The sequence below is a fragment of the Lynx canadensis genome, chromosome A1 (assembly GCF_007474595.2).
Source record: "Lynx canadensis isolate LIC74 chromosome A1, mLynCan4.pri.v2, whole genome shotgun sequence".
NCBI classification, from domain to species: Eukaryota; Metazoa; Chordata; class Mammalia; order Carnivora; family Felidae; genus Lynx; species Lynx canadensis.
Window position 1 is genome coordinate 2749367 of NC_044303.2, and position 17876 is coordinate 2767242.

The following is a 17876-nucleotide window of genomic DNA, read 5'->3' on the forward strand; positions in this document are numbered from 1 at the left end:
ATTGAAGTATGGTTAACACACAACGTTGCATCAGTTTCAGGTGCACACCACAGCGACTCAACAACTCCGTATGTTACGCTGTGCTTACCGCGATAAGTGTAACTACCATCCGTCACCATGCGACGCTTCTTGACTGTATTCCCCATGCTGTACCTTTCATTCCCATGATGTATTAATCTTCCTACCTCCAGGTCGGCTGGTTAGCAATCTTAATTCCATCTGTGACCCTTTGCCACATAATCTGACACATTCACAGGCTCTGGGAATTAGAGTGTGGGCTTCTTTGGAGGACCTATCATATCATGCTGCCTACTGCAAATCCTAAATTAGGATAAATGCAGTTCAGGATTAATATTTGATATTTTTGTTTTTTCTTCAAAAGCATCATCTTTCCTACTGGTTAGTATATGCATGAGGGGTGGGTGGAGGCACATAATCCAAATTACTCCTCTCTTCTCTCCAGTTTCTGATGACTCTTTTAGCCATTGCTTGGGAAAGGGGTGACCCAATCATAGATGAATTTTGATGACTGTGCATACCCATGTCACGCCCACCATGAGCAAGATATAGAACATTTCCTTCACTCCATACATTTTCCCCTGTGCTTCTTTTGTCATATCTCTCCACTCCCACGACATTCCTGATCTCCTTTACGTGACTGTATATTAGTTTTGACTTTCTAAGAATTTCCTACGAATAGAATTGCACAGAGGTACTCCTGCTCCTGGCTTCTGTTGCTCTGCATGATGTTTTTGAGGTTCATGCATCTCATGGTGTGTGTCATATCGACCTCAAATGACTTTGGAAAGAATAATGGGATAGTGCTGTTAGTGAACATACAGTCGTGCCTGACACATGAAAGCTCGCGTTTATTGAGTGCTTACTATGTTCCAGACTTTAAGACTCTAAGCCTTTCATGTGCATTATTTTTTAAAGTTTTTATTTATTTATTTTTGATGGTGGGGGAGGGGGGCGAGGGCAGAGGCAGATGGAGAAGGAGAATCCCAAGCAGGCTCCGTCGTGGGGTTTGATCTCACAAACCATGAGATCGTGACCCGAGCCGAAATCAGGAGTCGGATACTTAAGCGACTGAACCACCCAGGTGCCCCACATGCCTATTATTTTATCCACAGTACTGACCTATAATAGTATAGGTGCTAATATTTGAGTTTTCACAGATGGCGAACCAAAGCACAGAGATATTCTGTAATTTTCACAAGGTCTGCCACTGAGAAGGGGCACAGAGGGAAGGGTAACTCACAAAACGGCCCCAGATCCCCACATGATGGTCTCTCTATCCACATTACACACCATGTATTGTATGCGAATGACATTAGCTACTGTTGGTGCTTTGTTGTTACCCACAAAGTAGATATCTTGATATTTTATGGTGCTTCATTATGGGGGGTGAGTGTAAGGCATGGGGAAATATTTTTTTTTAATGTTTATTTATTTTGAGAGAGAGACAGAGAGTGAGCAGGGGAGGGGCAGAGAGAGGGGGAGACACAGAATCCGAAGCAGGCTCCCGGTTCTGAGCTGTCAGCACAGAGCCCTACACGGGGCTTGAACTCAGGAGCTGTGAGATCATGACCTGAGCCCAAGTCAGACACTTAAAATGACTGAGCCACCCAGGCGGCCCCAACTGTTTGCTATTAAAGGGGAACTCAATTTTTTTAAATATTTATTTATTTTTGAGAGAGAGACAGAGAATGAGCAGGGGAGGGGGAGAGAGAGAGGGAGACACAGAATCCGAAGCAGGCTCCAGGCTCTGAGCCATCAGCACAGAGCCTGATGTGGGGCTCGAACTCATGAACCGTGAGATCATGACATGAGCCGAAGTCGGATGCTCAACCGACTGAGCCACCCAGGCGCCCCGAACGGGGAAATATTTTTTTGTCAAAATTCCGTAAGTTCTGCTTCAGGTCCTGAAAAGATCAGAACAATATTATTTAAAACACCTTAATGCTACTTTGCTTTTTTTTTCTTTTTGAGGACAGCAGGCTGCAAAAGAGAGTACATAAACTGTTCTATTTATAAAGCTTGATTAACTCAGGAATTTGTGAGGTAGTTTTGAGGAAACAACACCCATTCAGCTGTCCACAAAATTTGCAGACTTTCTCTGCTCATGCAGTTGTGTTTTTAAAGTATATTTTTGATTTTTTTTGTAATAGTCCTTTATTCAGAGAGAGCTGACGAGCATTTCTGAGTATCAGCATTAAGAGAATATAGTCCTTGAAGTGAATTATGAAGATGTTTCATTGCTTAAGCAGAGATACATTTTCCAACTAACCTGAAACAATTCTCACTACTTATTTCATATTACATTATATAATGTTATGTACTCTCACATCTTCTGAACAGTCATGGGCCTTCCCAACTGTGCACACAAATGATGAGATTTTCCTAGATATTTGAACTGAAAAGCACTCTTGGGAAGGACTTTTGAAGCAACTTCTCATTTTATCCAAGCTTTACCGTCCGAAGAACACACGGACACCACTTTCTTTTGCGGACAATTCTGCATTTCCATCTGTCTTTGTGTTTCTGTCAACTTCTAGTCATTTTCTATTTTTCTTTGAAAGTTATTATTAAAGTGTGTGTGTGTGTGTGTGTGTGTGTGTGTGTGTGTGCACTAGACAAACGCTACTTTGTTTCGAAGTCTTTTTGCTGCTAAATTATTTTTGCTGTATCATCATCCAATTGACCTGAATTATGTACTGCTAAATTAAATTTCTTTCGAGGGAGTGATCTTTAAGATAGTATTATTTTCAACTAATCTTTGTACCTTTTTAAGCTTGTTGTTTAAAGGACTATGTTTCTCAGGCCGAAAGGGTTTGGTTTAGTGATTTTTACTTTCCCTGCTAATATAGGGATCATTTTGGCATGGAAGAACGAAGAGGAAAAATAATCAGCTAGCGGAATCCCAGCCATTAATTAACTCACATTTTAAGATCAAGTTTACGAAGAAATTCCTTCTTCCGTGACCAATGACAATAGACCCTTCCGCACGGTAATAACGAGGTAAGGGTGAAGTTCAGTGGCACGAAGCAAGTCGTGTGCTAAAAGTCAAGTTTGACTCTTGCCTGTCGCTGACCAGCTAGGGGATATTGACAAAGCTCTGAGCTTCTCTGAGCCTCAGTTTCTCAGTCTGTGACTGGAAGGTATTTGAGTAGCTGGTCTGTATGGTCACCTTTGGCTCTGAAACGCTCTCGATCTCTGATTACAATGGATCTTTTGGACAAGTGAGCTTCGGTTCATCAGAATCTTAAATCAACTCTAGGTCACAGAAAAGACACCGAATTCTTTGTTCAGAAAAATGTGTCAAAACAGTATGAGTGAATGCGAGGGTGGGCTCAACCTCTCATAACGATTTTCGTTGTTGTGGGACCCTTCCCTTGAGCCCTAAATTAATGTGATGCAGTATTTCCCGGTAAGCAGCGCTGTGTTTTAAGTCTCTAGCCTTTTTGTAAGGCGACTTCAAGCATTTCGAATACAGGTAAGGACTTCTACTCGGGTAGAAATAGAAATCGGTGAGTCACATTCCGGTGAAGAACGCGGAGATCCAGGAGAAGACTGAACTCTCGGTGTCTTTCAGCGTTCCTCTTTCACCGTTTCAGGAGCTCGATTGTACCGCATGGACGTGGGGAAAATGACACCGGGAAGGGAAAGGCTTTGTGTCCGCACCTCCTGGGAAGGCCGTGCGGCTTCTTAATCGACAACCCTTTTGTCCTTTGAGTCATGACCATTCAGAGGACACACGTTTTAGGCGACACAGAAGGACGAGTGAGCAGAGCATCAAAGAGGGCCAGGGCTCGGTCTGTCCTTGGAGGGTCCGGAGAGGAGGAGACAGTGAGCGTCTCCCGCGACGGCGGCTGCGGCCGGGGTGGGCCTGGGGTGGCCGGGCGGGCCAGGTGCGGCCGGCCGGTCCCTCGCGCGTCCTCAGGGCACCTCGAGGCAGGAAGCACAGGCGACACCCCCACGGGAACAGGGGGACGGGAGGACGGGGCCTCACGAAACCGCCGTTTTTAAGTTGCCAGTAACGACGGGAGGGAATCAGGGGTCCCTTCCTCACGACACACGTGTTTAGGGTGTCGGTCATTGTTGGGTTTTTAGGCTTGCGTCCCTGTGACGCGCCCGCACGCCGGTGGCCTCTGGGAGCCCCAGGCGGCGGTGGGTTCTGGGTAGGGGCGGGGGGGATGATGGGGACAGGGAGAGGCCGGGACGCGAGGCCCCTGGTGCCCCACAGCCGTTCACACGCGACCCGCCGCGGTGGCTCACCGGCCAGAAGGCTGATGGAACGTGACCGTTGGTGATGCGCTCAAAGGCCAAGGTTGCGCTTTGAGAACCAGGCGATGGTTTGTGAGCAGCATCATTTCCCTGTCCTCTCGGGCTGCCGCAGTCCTTTGTGTATGTGCGGGGGGGGGGGGGGTGGGAGGGAGAGAAGGAGAGAGAGAGAGGGAGAGAGAGACAGAATGAGGGGGAGAGAGAGACAGAATGAGGGGGAGAGAGAGGGAGAGAAGGAGAGAGAGAGAGGGAGAGAGAGACAGAATGAGGGGGAGAGAGAGACAGAATGAGGGGGAGAGAGAGTGAGGGAGAGAGAGAGAGGGAGAGAGAGAGAACAAGCAGGGGAGGGGTACAGAGAGAGGGAGACACAGAATCCGAAGCTGAGCTGTCAGCACAGAGCCTGACACAGGGCTCGAACCCACGAACCGTGAGATCACGACCTGAGCCAAAGTTGGACACTTAACCGACTGAGCCGCCCAGGCGCCCCAAGACTCATTTACTATTTGGGTCTCTGTGGATGGACCACAGTATAAGGTCTTTATTCCTGATGAGTTTTCTGTTGTCCTCTTATCTGCACGTGTCACTCTGTCTGCCTGTTGTCTTTCCAAATCAGAAAATGATCATGATCTCCTAGCCGACCCTTGGGAGTCTAACTTCACTCTAAGACTCACCGGTATTGTTGGTTTATTTTATTTTATTTTATTTTATTATTTTATTATTTTATATTTTATTTTATTTTATTATTTTATATTTTATTTTATTTTTTCATTTTTTTATAATTTCCCGGCTTCTGGGATACCCAAGCTGACATTTATATTTGACTTCCCCCAGCTTCCTTCCTACTCAGGGTTTTTCATTCATTCATCAATTATTTATTAAAAACTCACTATGTCAGATAATCGTTTTTTGTTTCTGTTTTTGTAGTGCCCCGCGCTTAGCCCTTTGACCGCATCCATCATGTTTTATCTTCCCCACTGTATTAGGTTCTCGAAGGCAAGAACAGTGCTGGGTTTCGCACTCTTGTGGTACCTTGCAAACTCATGGGAGTACTAGGTATGATTTTCTTATTCTGAATCCAGTAGTCATGCTAAACAGTTTTAAAGCCTAAGTACATTATTTCGTAGAAGCATTTTAAGTCATGCAGAAGAGCACAGTAACTAGTCATGCATTTGGCAAATAATACCACACAATAGCGAGGAATAATCAAACACAATATCTTGATGGTAACTTCCAGCATGCTCTGTGAGGTCTAGGGCGTTTCACGACTTTTCCTACGGACTTTTACTATATTTTACTATACGTTCTACCGTTTTATTTAAAGGAAATATCATAGGTTATAATATAGTTGAAGGCTCTGAATCTATTGTTGAGTATTCCCACATAAGAGTTTTAGGCTTCTGTTCCCTCGGAATGTGTTTTTGAGACCGTACCTAGTTTTACGTTGCGTATTTGTGAACGTGTAAAATGGTGCGATAATTCTCTGTATACCTCTGCAGCTTGATTTTCTCCATCAGTGTTACAGTTTTCAAATAGTTCGCGTTGATAGGTGTTGCTCTAGCTAGCTCATCCATTTTAATTGCAGAATAACATTCCATTGTGTGAGCAAATCTACACTGTATTCATCAGTGCCTCTGGTGATGGGCATGTAGATCTTCTCCAACGTATTTCCTATTGCAAACAATGTGGCAATTAACATTCTTGTACATGTCCCTGTTCGCACGCGTGTACGTGCAATTGCTGGGTCAAAAGGGTACGTGCATCTTCGATTCTATTAGTTGTGGCAAAAGTGTTTTATGAAAACCAAATCTCACACTTTTAGTCTTTTAACTGTGAAGCCTGTTTATTTTTGTTTTGTTTTGTTTTGTTTTAAATATTCTTCAAGTATTTGATTACACCTCTGCCATTGAATCCTGGTTTTTCTCCCCCGGCTCCCTTTTCCTGCTTTTGTCATTTAGCATTCCCCCTGCCTTCTATTAGTTGGAAGTTACAATATGCATTATATTTCTGTTCTTCTAGGGGCCACCCTTAAAACTTGAACAGGTATGCTTAAAATAATAAAGTCTAATTTCTATCAATAGCTGTTAACAGTATTGTTTAGGAAAATCCTGAACAGTCAAGGATCCTACAATACATTACCTTCGATGCATCATTTCTGTCTTTCATGCTCTTTTTCTCCCAGTATTTGACCTTTCAGTTTGTTTGTTTGTTTTTTTTTTTTAGTTCACACCAAATAGTGATGCATTGCATTTAACTGTAAAGTTGAGAATCTCATTTCTTCTTGAATGCCAGCCTTTCCTTCTGGTTTCAGGGTTTTTCCTTTTTCCATGAATATGTTCTTAAGCAGGTCTTTCAATGAAGGGATGTTAGTAGTGAAATGGTTTAGGCTTTTGTTTATCTAAGATGGTCTTATTCAGTCTGCATTCTGGAAAAATTGCTTGGCTGGGTATAGAATTCTAGGCTCTGGTTATGTCCGTCAGCACTTTGAAGACGTTTTTCTCCCGTTTTCTGTCTTACCTCTGCTGTTGTAACGTTGGCCGTCACGATGTCCATTTTTTTTTTTAATTTTTTTTTTTTTTCAACGTTTATTTATTTTTGGGACAGAGAGAGACAGAGCATGAACGGGGGAGGGGCAGAGAGAGAGGGAGACACAGAATCGGAAACAGGCTCCAGGCTCCGAGCCATCAGCCCAGAGCCCGACGCGGGGCTCGAACTCACGGACCGCGAGATCGTGACCTGGCTGAAGTCGGACGCTTAACCGACTGCGCCACCCAGGCGCCCCACGATGTCCATTTTTTGAAGCTAGTCCATTTTTTCTTCGAATACTTTTAAGAACACTTTTTTGTCTTTGATGTCCTTCCGTGATTATGTCTAGTGGTAAATTTACGTATCCTGATTTGAATCTTCCATGATTTCTCAAATTGAGGATTTATGATTTTTCAGTTCTGTAAATAGTTTAGCCCTATCATCTTTGGATATGTTTTCTTTGCGGTTCTCTTTCTTTTTGTTTTTATATATGAAATGTATTGTCAGATTGGTTTCCATACAACACCCAGGGCTCATCCCAACAGGTGCCCTCCTCAATGCCGATTCTCTTTCTAATCTCTCCTTTGAGAAAGCTTATGAGGAAACACTGGACTTTGTAGCCTCAGAATCACTTTACGTCTCTTCCTTGATGCTTTTATTAAATGTCAATAGATACAAAAATGTAGCTATTATAAGTTGTGAGGAATAGATATGATACACATCCACGTACCTAGTACCTGGTTTAGGATACAAAGGTGACCGTTGTCGTTGAAAGTCCTCGTGAGCCTGTTCCTAACCCCTTCCCCACGCCAGGTGACTTGTGACTTTACCCTGCAAAGGGCGTATAGCATCCTCCTGCTTTTCCTTATGGTATTATTACCACAAATATTTGCATCCTTGAACAGAATATTTGTTAGTTTTTCAAGGTTTTATTTTATTTTATTTTAATTTTTTTAACGTTTACTTATTTTTGAGAGAGAGAGAGAGAGAGAGCGTGAACAGGGGAGGGTCAGAGAAAGAGGGAGACACAGAATCTGAAACGGGCTCCAGGCTCTGAGCTGTCGGCACAGAGCCCGACGCGGGGCTCGAACCCACGGACCGCGAGAACATGACCCGAGCCGAAGTCGGACGCTCAACCGACCGAGCCACCCAGGCGCCCCAGTTTTTCAAGGTTTTAAACTTTGTATGCATGGCACCATTTGCCGCTTCTTCTTTGAGTTGATCTCTATGCTTAATATTGTTTCATTCATAATTTTCATATTTTTATTTCTGCCAGGCCTCTCTGAAGGTGGGGATCTAACTGACATACAATATTATATTGGTTTCAGTTGCATAACATAATGTTCTTGTATTTGTACACATTGTGAGATGAACAAAGCAGTAAGTCCAGTCGACTATACATTTTTGCATTTTTTTTCTTGCGACGAGGGCTATTAGGATCTACTCTGTCAGCAGCTTTCAAACACGCGACGAAGTCCGATGTACTGTAATCCCCATTACACGTCGTGGTTTATTCACTTTACAGCTGAAGCTTGTACCTTTTGACCCCTTCCAACCGTTTTGCTCCCCGTCGCCCCTTTTCTCTGGCCACCACCAATCAGTTCTCTGGATCTACGAGTTCACTCTTTATTATTTTTTAGATACCACACATACGTGATGTCCTACGGTATTTGTATTTCTTACTTATTCCACTTAGCATCTGGATCCGTCAGTGTTACTGGAAACCGCAAGACTTCATTCTTTTTTGTGACCGAATAATATTCCACTGTGTATACCTATATACTATGTTTTCTCGACTCATTCATCCCCTGATGGACACCTAGTCGCTTCCCTGTCTTGGCCGCTGTAAATAATCTTGCAGTGAACACGGAGGTGTGGCCGTCTCTTCAAGTTAGTGTTTTTGTCTCCGGATAAATACTCATAAATACTCAAAACGGAACTGCCAGATCACACGGTAGTTCTGTTTTTAGTGTTTTGAGGAAACTCTGTATTATTTTCCGTAGTGGCTGCACCAATTTATGCCGTTTACATGCCCACCCACAGTGCACAAGGGTTCCTTTTTCTGCACCTCCTTGCCAACATCTGTTATTTCTTGCTCTTTGAAAACAGCCGTTACAACAAGTGTGAGGTGTGGTATTGTGGTTTTGATCTGCATTTCCCTGATGATTGGTGGTGTTGAGCACCTTTTCATGTACCTGTCGGTCTTCTGTATGCCTTTGGAAAATCTCTATTCAGAGCCTCTGCCCATATGAAAAAAAATTTTTTTTAACGTTTACTTATTACTGAGAGACAGAGAGAGACAGAGTGTGAACAGGGGAGGGGCAGAGAGAGAGGGAGACACAGAATCTGAAGCAGGCTCCAGGCTCTGAGCATCAGCACAGAGCCCGGCATGGGGCTCGAACCCACAAACCATGAGATCATGACCCAAGCCGAAGTCAGCCAGTCGCTTAACTGGCTGAACCACCCAGGAGCCCCTCCTCTGCCCATATTTTAAGCAGATTTTTTTTTTTTTTTTGCTCTTGAGTTGTAAAAGTTCTTTATATATTTTGGATATACTCCCTTATCATATGTGATTTGCAAATATCTTCTCCCATTCAGTACACTGACTTTTTATTTTGCTTATTTGAAACGTGTGTTTTTTATTTTATGCACTTTTGATGATTCTTCAGGAAAACAGGCTTGGGATATTAGGCTATAGTGCATAGGAATAATTCTGAATTTTATCTCAAGCCGTTAAATATTTTCTAGTTTGAAACCATATATTTCAGGTTCAGCCAAAACATATTCTCTGCTAGCTATTGTTCAGAGTGAGTTTGCCTATCGCAGAGATAAGACAGTTCTTAGGGAATAGGTTTTTCTGCCCCTATCACCTATGGTATCCTTACTATCATGTCGTTTGTTTTAGTACTTGGAAAAGTATAAAAAAACGACTATGAACGTTTTTTGGGGGGGGGATGGGACTTGTGTAATGAATTTTGTCCAATCTGACTGACTCTTCGGGAGATTTCCTCAAAGTCCTGTTTTCTGACATTTAGTGTGAAGTTCTTGGTATTTTCAATGGCAGTGGGACCTTGATAAAGGCAATATGAGGAAGTGTCCGCGTTCGCTTGCGAGACTTTTAGAGATAACATGCTCTTTGGGCACAGAAGTGGTGAGAAGAAAGAGAGAGGGAAAGAAAGAAGTGACTCCAGGTTTCTGGAAAGATGAGAAAGCATAGAATCAACGGTGTAGTGTGCTTTGAAAAAGATGTGTGTGTATTACATATGCCAGTGGCTTTGTTTCAAGTACCAGACTTATGTAATGATTGAATGATTGACCGCCGGATGAATAAAAGAACATCAGGATGTTTTTCCCACCCAAGGTAGGAGTCTGAGTAAAATGATTTAAATAGAGACTTTTCAGAGAAGCTGGACAGCAGTGTGACATCTATAGACGATCAGGGTATGGACAGTGGGGTTGGTGATGGAGGCCCTTGAACATCAGACAGAAGAATTTGAACTTTATCAGGGAACCGAAGAGGATACTCTAAAACTGCCAAATGGAGGCAGTCGGGCTGAAATCAGGGGTCTATGTCCATAAAGGAAAGATATAATAATTTTGAGAAAGCAGGATGATAGGGGAAGAAGCTGGGGTCAGTGATTTAAAATGATCTCAGTAAAAAAGGGGAAGAAATTGATATGTACATTTGTAAGCAGGAATTTAAAATATTGAATATATCACTTAGCATAACATTCTCCAGTTCCATCCACGTTGCTACAAAAGGCCAGATTTCATTCTTTCTCATCGCCAAGTAGTATTCCATTGTGTATCTAAACCACAATTTCTTTATCCATTCATCAGTTGATGGACATTTAGGCTCTTTCCATAATTTGGCTATTGGTGAAAGTGCTGCTATAAACATTGGGGTACAAGTGCCCCTATGCATCAGCACTGCTAAGTGAAATAAGTCATACAGAGAAAGACAGGTACCATATGTTTTCACTCTATGTGGATCCTGAGAAACTTAACAGAAGACCATGGGGGAGGGGAAGGAAAAAAATTTGGAGATGGAGAGAGCCAAACCATAAGAGACTCTTCAAAACTGAGAATAAACTGAGGGTTGATGGGAGGTGGGAGGGAGGGGAAAGTGGGTGATGGGCATTGAGGAGGGCACCTGTTGGGATGAGCACTGGGTGTTGTATGGAAACCGATTTGACAATATTGTCCTATTAAAAATATTAAATATATTTTTCCTATTAAAAAATATTGAATATAAGGGTCACCTGGGTAGCTCAGTCGGTTAAGTGTCTAACTCTGAATTTTGGCTCAGGTCGTGATCTTGTGGTTCATGAGATCGAGCCCCACCTTGAGCTCTGCACTGACAATGTGGAGCCTGTGTGGGATTCTCTCTCCCTCACCTCTGCCTCTCCTCACTCACGTGTGCGTGCACGTGCACGTGTGCTCTCTCTCTCTCTTTCTCTCAAAATACATAAATATAAAAGAAGTTTCTTATGGTTTAAAGAAAAAAGAAAGAATGAGCAAAAATTACTCATGATTTAAGTTTGAATGTTTGGAGATTAATCTTAAAAAAATTTTTTTTTCTGGCGTTTATTTATTTTTGAGAGACAGAGAGGCTGTGAGCAGGGGAGGGGCAGAGACAGAGGGAGACGCAGAATTGGAGATTAACCTTAAAGTAAAAAGCAAGGCAGACTTTCAAAGTACAAGAGCTAATATTTCCTCCTGTTGGAGGCATGAGGGTGTTCGGGAAGTGCCGTTGGAAAGAAGAAAACCGGTCCCTGTGTTGTGGAGCTTGGTCGAAAGCTAGGCAAGTGTCCCTTGATTATTTTCTACAAAATTAGTTGGCTCAGGTTTGGCCTGGTGGTTTAAGAGGCGACCCTCCCATCAGTTTTTGTATGGCTTTCTCTACGTTTAAGCACAACAGTTGGAAACATCTTACGGGAAGCTCTAAGTCCTGGTTGTGCGGTGGGGCGTTAGGGAGATGTGGTCCATAATGAGGGAAGGGCAGGCCCCCCCTGAGTGTCAGTAAGGCTTGTAGGAGGTAGTGATGGATGCAGTGATGGCTCCTTCAGGGATATTGGTAGCTGGGAGAGTCAATGGCCTTAGACTCAAGCAACAGAAACAAATTTTGCCTGGTTTAAGAAAATTATTTGAAATATATTGAATTCCTTTCTGGGCTTCCTATTCTGTTCCATTGGTCTATATGTCTGTCTTTATGCCGGTATTATACCATTTTAATTACTGAAGCTTTGCTTGCTATCTATATATATGCTATATATAGACATATATATAGGACATATATATATATATATATATCATATATATGTGTACATAGTTTTTTGAGAGAGAGGGAGAGAGCACGTGCAGGGGAGGGGCAGAGAGACAGGGAGAGAGAAAATCAGTCTCACCGACAGTGAGACCATGACCTGCACTGAACCCAAGAGCCACATGCTTAACTGACTCAGCCATCCAGGCACCCCTTAAATGTATTTTTAAATCAGCAAGTATGATGTTTTGTTCTTCTTTCTCAAGAATGATTTGGTTTTACCAAAAGAAAGAAAGAAAGAAAGAAAGAAAGAAAGAAAGAAAGAAGATGAAAGAAAGAAAGAAGGAAGGAAAGAAAGAAAGAAAGAAAGAAAGAAGGAAAGAGAGAAAAAGAGAAAGAAAGAAAGCAGGTGAAAGAAAGAAGGAAAGAAGGAAAGAAAGACAACAGGTAATTATGTGACTTGATGGATGTGTTAAATAACCTTACTGTGATTACAATTATGCAATATATATGTATGTATACCCAATCATCACATCACATTGTACACTTTATCTTTTTAAAGGTTTATTTATTTATTTTGAGAGAGAGAGGGTGCAAGCAGGGGGAGAGGCAGAGAGAGAGAGGAAAGAGAATCCTCAGCAGACTGTGCTGTCAGCATGGAGGTCAGTCCCATGAACTGTGAGATCGTGACCTGAGCTGAAATCAAGAGCCAGATGCTTATCCGACTGAGCCACACGGACACTCCTACATTGTCCACTTGAAACATCCATAGTGTTAGGGGCACCTGGGTGGCTCAGTCGGTTAGGCGTCCGACTTCGGCTCAGGTCATGATCTCACGGTTCGTGGCTTCAACCCCCACGTTGGGCTCTGTGCTGACAGCTTGGAGCCTGGAGCCTGCTTCGGATTCCCTGTCTCCCTCTCTCTCTGCCACTCCCCCTCCCCACCCTCTCTCTCTGTCTCTCAAAAATAAATCAACTTTGAAAAAACACTTTAAACATCCACTGCGTTATAGGTCAATGATATCTCAATACCGTGGGAAGGAAAAAGATTGACTTGGCTCTCAGGCAAACAAAAGGCGGTAAATGTTGGCGAGGATGTGGAGAAATTGGAACCCTTGCGCGCTGTTGGAGGGAGGTAAATTAGTGCAGTCGCTATAGGAGACAGAATGGAGGCTCCCCCCAAAATTAAAAGTAGAACCTGCCTGTGACCCAGCAATCCTGCTTCCGGGTACCTCCGAAGGCAAGGAGGTGAGTATCTTGAAGAGTGACCTGAACTCAGGTTCACTGCAGTGTCACTCACAACAGCCACGTGTGGAAACAGCCCTGCCTGTGCTCTGGTGGGGGAACGGAGAGAGAAAAGCTGGTGTATCCATGCCGTGGGCTACCACTCGGCCTTAAAAAGCGAAGAGACCCTGCGGGACGCAAAGTGGCCGTTAGCTGAGTGAGTTAAACCCAGCGTGGGTTAAACCCAGTTTAACCCAGTGGGAGTTAAACCCACTCCCAGGGGCGTGGCTCCGGGGAGATTCGACTTGGGAGAGACGTCTAAACTTGTCAAATTCATAGAATCAGACGGTTGGATGGTGGTGAGCGGGGGCCCAAGCGAAGGGAAGATGGGGAACTGTTCATCACCGGGCGTAAAGCTTCCGTTTTGCACAATGGGACGGTTCTGGAGACCCTGGAACAGCGTCGTGCCTGGAGTGACCAGTACTGTATGGCAGCTTCAAGGCCGGTCGAGAAGGTAGATGCCCTGTTGTGTTCTTTCCGCACGCACCCCGCGCGGGCCTCGCGGCCGGCCCTTCAGACACCCGCGGCCTTGGACCTGGGGGCCCGCGGGACCACCGCCCAGGGGCCTCGCTCGGCTGCCGCACGGTTCCCTCGTTCCAGCTGGAGGCAGGGGAGGGGAGGGCTCTGCTCGTAGGTCTCGGGAAGCTGCCCGTGGGATCAGTAAGCCCGGGAAGCATTTTGACTTCTGCCCTGGGGGGCAGGGGCCGGGGTGGAGGCTCCCTGAGACAGAGGGAGGGGTGCAGAGAAGATGAATGACGGGGGTCCAGTGCTGCCCGGAGGCCGAGCGGTGCCAGGGAGGCCGGGACTTGAGGGGGAAGAGGCTGGCAGGGTCTGGGGCTCCGGGACACCCGGTGACAACGGGGGAGGGGCAGGGGCTGGGGGTGAGGAGCTGGCAAAGGTTCGTGTCATAATAATTGTGCCACAGCGAAGGACCGTAGCCCGGTCGTGCAACCAGCTCGGGAGCAAAGAACTGGGTTTCATGTCGGTGTAAGTCTTTTACGGCTTATCGAAACAGAAAGACAAAAGAGCCTGTGCCTTCCTCTCTCCCTGACGTTCCCTGTTGCTGGGTCTCCCAAACGCTCCTCCCTCGCAGCCTCCCCGACCCCCTAACCGCCCGCTGGCACCCCCAGACGCCCCCCCAGCCTTTCCTCGGTCCTGCGCCTTCTCAGTCTCAAGCGCGCGCCTCTGTGTGCCCCTCCCGCCCTCGGTACCTTCTCTGAGCAAATCCTCTGTGTCTCCTTCCTCCTCTCACCCCAGAAGTGGGGGGGGGGGGGGTGCTGCCAAAGGTCTGCCTTAACCCGTCCCCGGACTTTCTTCTTCAGGGTTTCGGTTGTCCCCACGGCTGCAAGCGTCGCGCCCGTGACCGTGAATCTCAACTCTGGGTCTGGTCTGCAGGTATTCGTGACCTCCCAGCAAAGTTCCAGCGCCGACTCAATACACGTAGCAATCGCTCCGATATTGCAGCCTCAAGCTGTTTCAAATCCATACTCTTCATACTTGTTCCCCAATGAACCCTGTGTATTAGTCAAGGTTCAGAATTCTCCAGAGAAGCAGAACTAAGAGAATCTATATCTCTATCATCTATCTATTTATCAGTCATCTATCTATCATCTATCAATCTATCATCTATCTAATCTATCTATCTATCAATCATCTATCTACCTATCATCATCATCATCATCACCATCATCTATCATCTCTCTATCATTGAGAGAGAGAGAGAGAGAGAAAGAGAGAGAGAGAGAAAGAAAGGTTGATTTTTAAGGAATTGGCTCACATAATTAGGGGGGCTGGCATCCTGAAATCCTCAGGGCAGGCCAGCAGGCTGGAAACTCAGGCAAGGTTTCTCTGTTCCAGTCTTTATGCAGCATTCCCTCCTCAGGAAACCTCAGTCGATGCTCTTTGAGGCCTTCGAGTGATTGGATGAGGCCCAACAACTTTATGGAGAGTAATCTGCTTTACTCAAAGTCTACTGGCTGTAAATGTCAATTATGTTTAAAAAATACCTTTCCAACAATAGATGGAAGGGGTTTGACCAAATAACTAGGCACTATAGCCAGGTCAAGTTGGCACAGAAATTCAACCACCATTACGAGCATAATGGTATCACCAATGGCAAAACCTGGAGATTCTTTTGAGTTCTTATAATTCCTGTTTTGGGAGGCAGACAAGCCTGGGATCGAGTCTCAGTTCTGCCATCATTATGTGTGTGATCTTGGGGGCTGCATTCAATGCTTCAGGATTTATCTGTGAGTTTTCTCACAGCTAAAGTGGGGAGGGTCATGGTATCTGTGCATCTCATAGTATTGAAACGGGAGAAGACATACAGATCCCTGACGTGCGACGTGTTCCCCCTCAGGCGGTGGTGGCAGGGCCGCCTCGCTGAGTCACTGCAGCTGTGACCCAGTACATTTGGAAGGTCAGGAACCGAGAGGTGAGGTACTTCCCCCGTGTCATAGAGGCAGCAAATGTCAGGGTCAAAATCTGAGATAAGATCTTTCTGACACTTCTCACCACACCAAATAGTAGGTGTTCCAAGGTGTCGAAGGGGACGAGTGGGGAGCCTCTGAGGGACAGATGAACCCATGTGTGGTGTCCACGCCCCATCCCTGCAGGAGCCTGGAGCACACGTGGTACATGTCACCGGGCAGGGGACCCACTTACAACCAGGCTTTGCCGAACCTCTCAGTTCACTGAATTGCCTCTTTCCCCTCATGCTTAGGGACACCAAAACCCACAAAAATGTATTGGATAAAATAAGTCTCTCTTATTAACATCCGGGGAGGAGAGTCTTCTCAAGTATCTGTCTTTCTATTGCTACAAAATATGATTTTATTGACGTTATATGCATATTGGTCATCTCATGAAGACATGTTTGTGTTATGTTCGTTGTACTTTCGGGAGAGATAACTCAGGAAAGCAATTAAGTGCATATTTAAATTTTTAAATTTTTTTCAAAGTTTATTTATTTCCTTTGAGAGAGAGAGAGAGAGAGAGGCAGGGAGTGGCAGAGAGAAAGAGGGAGAGAGAGAGAATCCTAAGAGGGCTCTGCCCCATCAGCATAGAGCCTGAAACAGGGCTCGAACTCACAAAGTGTGAGATCATGACCCGAACTGAAACCAAGAGTTGGACACTCAACTGACTGAACAGCCCAAGGGCCCCCATATTTAAAAAAAATTTAATCCGAAAAAGATGGGAGCAAAAACATCTTTCTCTTAAGAGACTTCTTTACCTATGAGAGTATCTCCAGACCCAAAGAGTAGTGCTTCTGAATTGTCTCTGTGTCATTTTATTCCTGCACACTTACATGGCTTTGTGATCTCTTTAAGTGTCTACTTTCCCCACTGACGTGTGACCTTCTTACAGGTATGGCCAGGGCCTCAATCACCTTTGTTACTGCCTTACTTAGGCATGTGTTATACACTCAAAAAATAGTAGAAGAATATAAGAAGGAAAAGGCAAGAAGAGAAAAAGAAGGTACAATGAAAGAAGGAAGGAAAGAACAGAAAGCAGAAAAAGAAAATGAACCAAACTACTTACCCAGTTCCGGGCATTCATGCTACCTGAGCTTTACTACATTTTCTTAAGCCTGCTGTGCCCATCAGCGACACTCAATCAGTAAGTCACATGCTTTCTGAAGGGCCACTTCTGTTTCCGGTAAGATACGAGCAGAACATGTTACGTAGAGAGAGTATTCTGCCTTTGTTATTAATTATAGCTTCCCTCCCGCTCATGAAGCTGCTTGGTAGCCTATAGAACAGGAGGAAATGGAGGTTGAAAGTTTGCCAGCAGACAACTTAGGTCTGTAAATAAGAGCTGAGGCCCCAAGAGCACGGAAGCCCCGTGAGTCTCTCTGTTCGTAGTGTGGAAAAGGGACGCTCTGCAGTGTTTCCATATGTACAGCATTACAACAAGCGAGGAAGTGTCATCAGGTGCCGCTTAGTAGTGAAAATACTTGGGGGCTTCGAAGAGCCAACTGCTGCTTTGTCTAAGCCACACCTTGTTTTATCCAAGCACACCCTCCAGTGTGCTTACCTTGTTACGGCTTTTTACGGTCACCTATGGATCCAATTTGGGAGCAGTGGCTGTAACGGTGCATATCATCGGTGGGATGGGTGACTGCTTTCTTTCATTTGATGCTCAACACAGTCGTATGAGCAAAGTGACGATTTTAGCAGGGAGGAACCAGAGACCCAGAGCAATCTAATAGCTTGTCCTAGGGACATCAAGGAAAGATCTAGAACTGGGATCCTTGGTAGCCTTGTCCCAAGGAGCGTGCTTTTAACCACCTAGCTATGTCTTCTTTCAGAAGGAGGAAGTATGTGAGACAAGATCACTTGGATTTTTCTAGACCACAAGTGTCTTCCTTATGTGTTTAGAGTGCTAGGGGTTAAATTTGAGATTTTTTTTCTTATCACTTCTGTCTATCTCTCTTTCTCTCTCCTTTTTTTTTTTTTTTTTTTTTTTTTTTTTTGGTTTTTATTAGCTTATAGAAGCTGAGCCTGCCTCTGGTCAACTCCCTG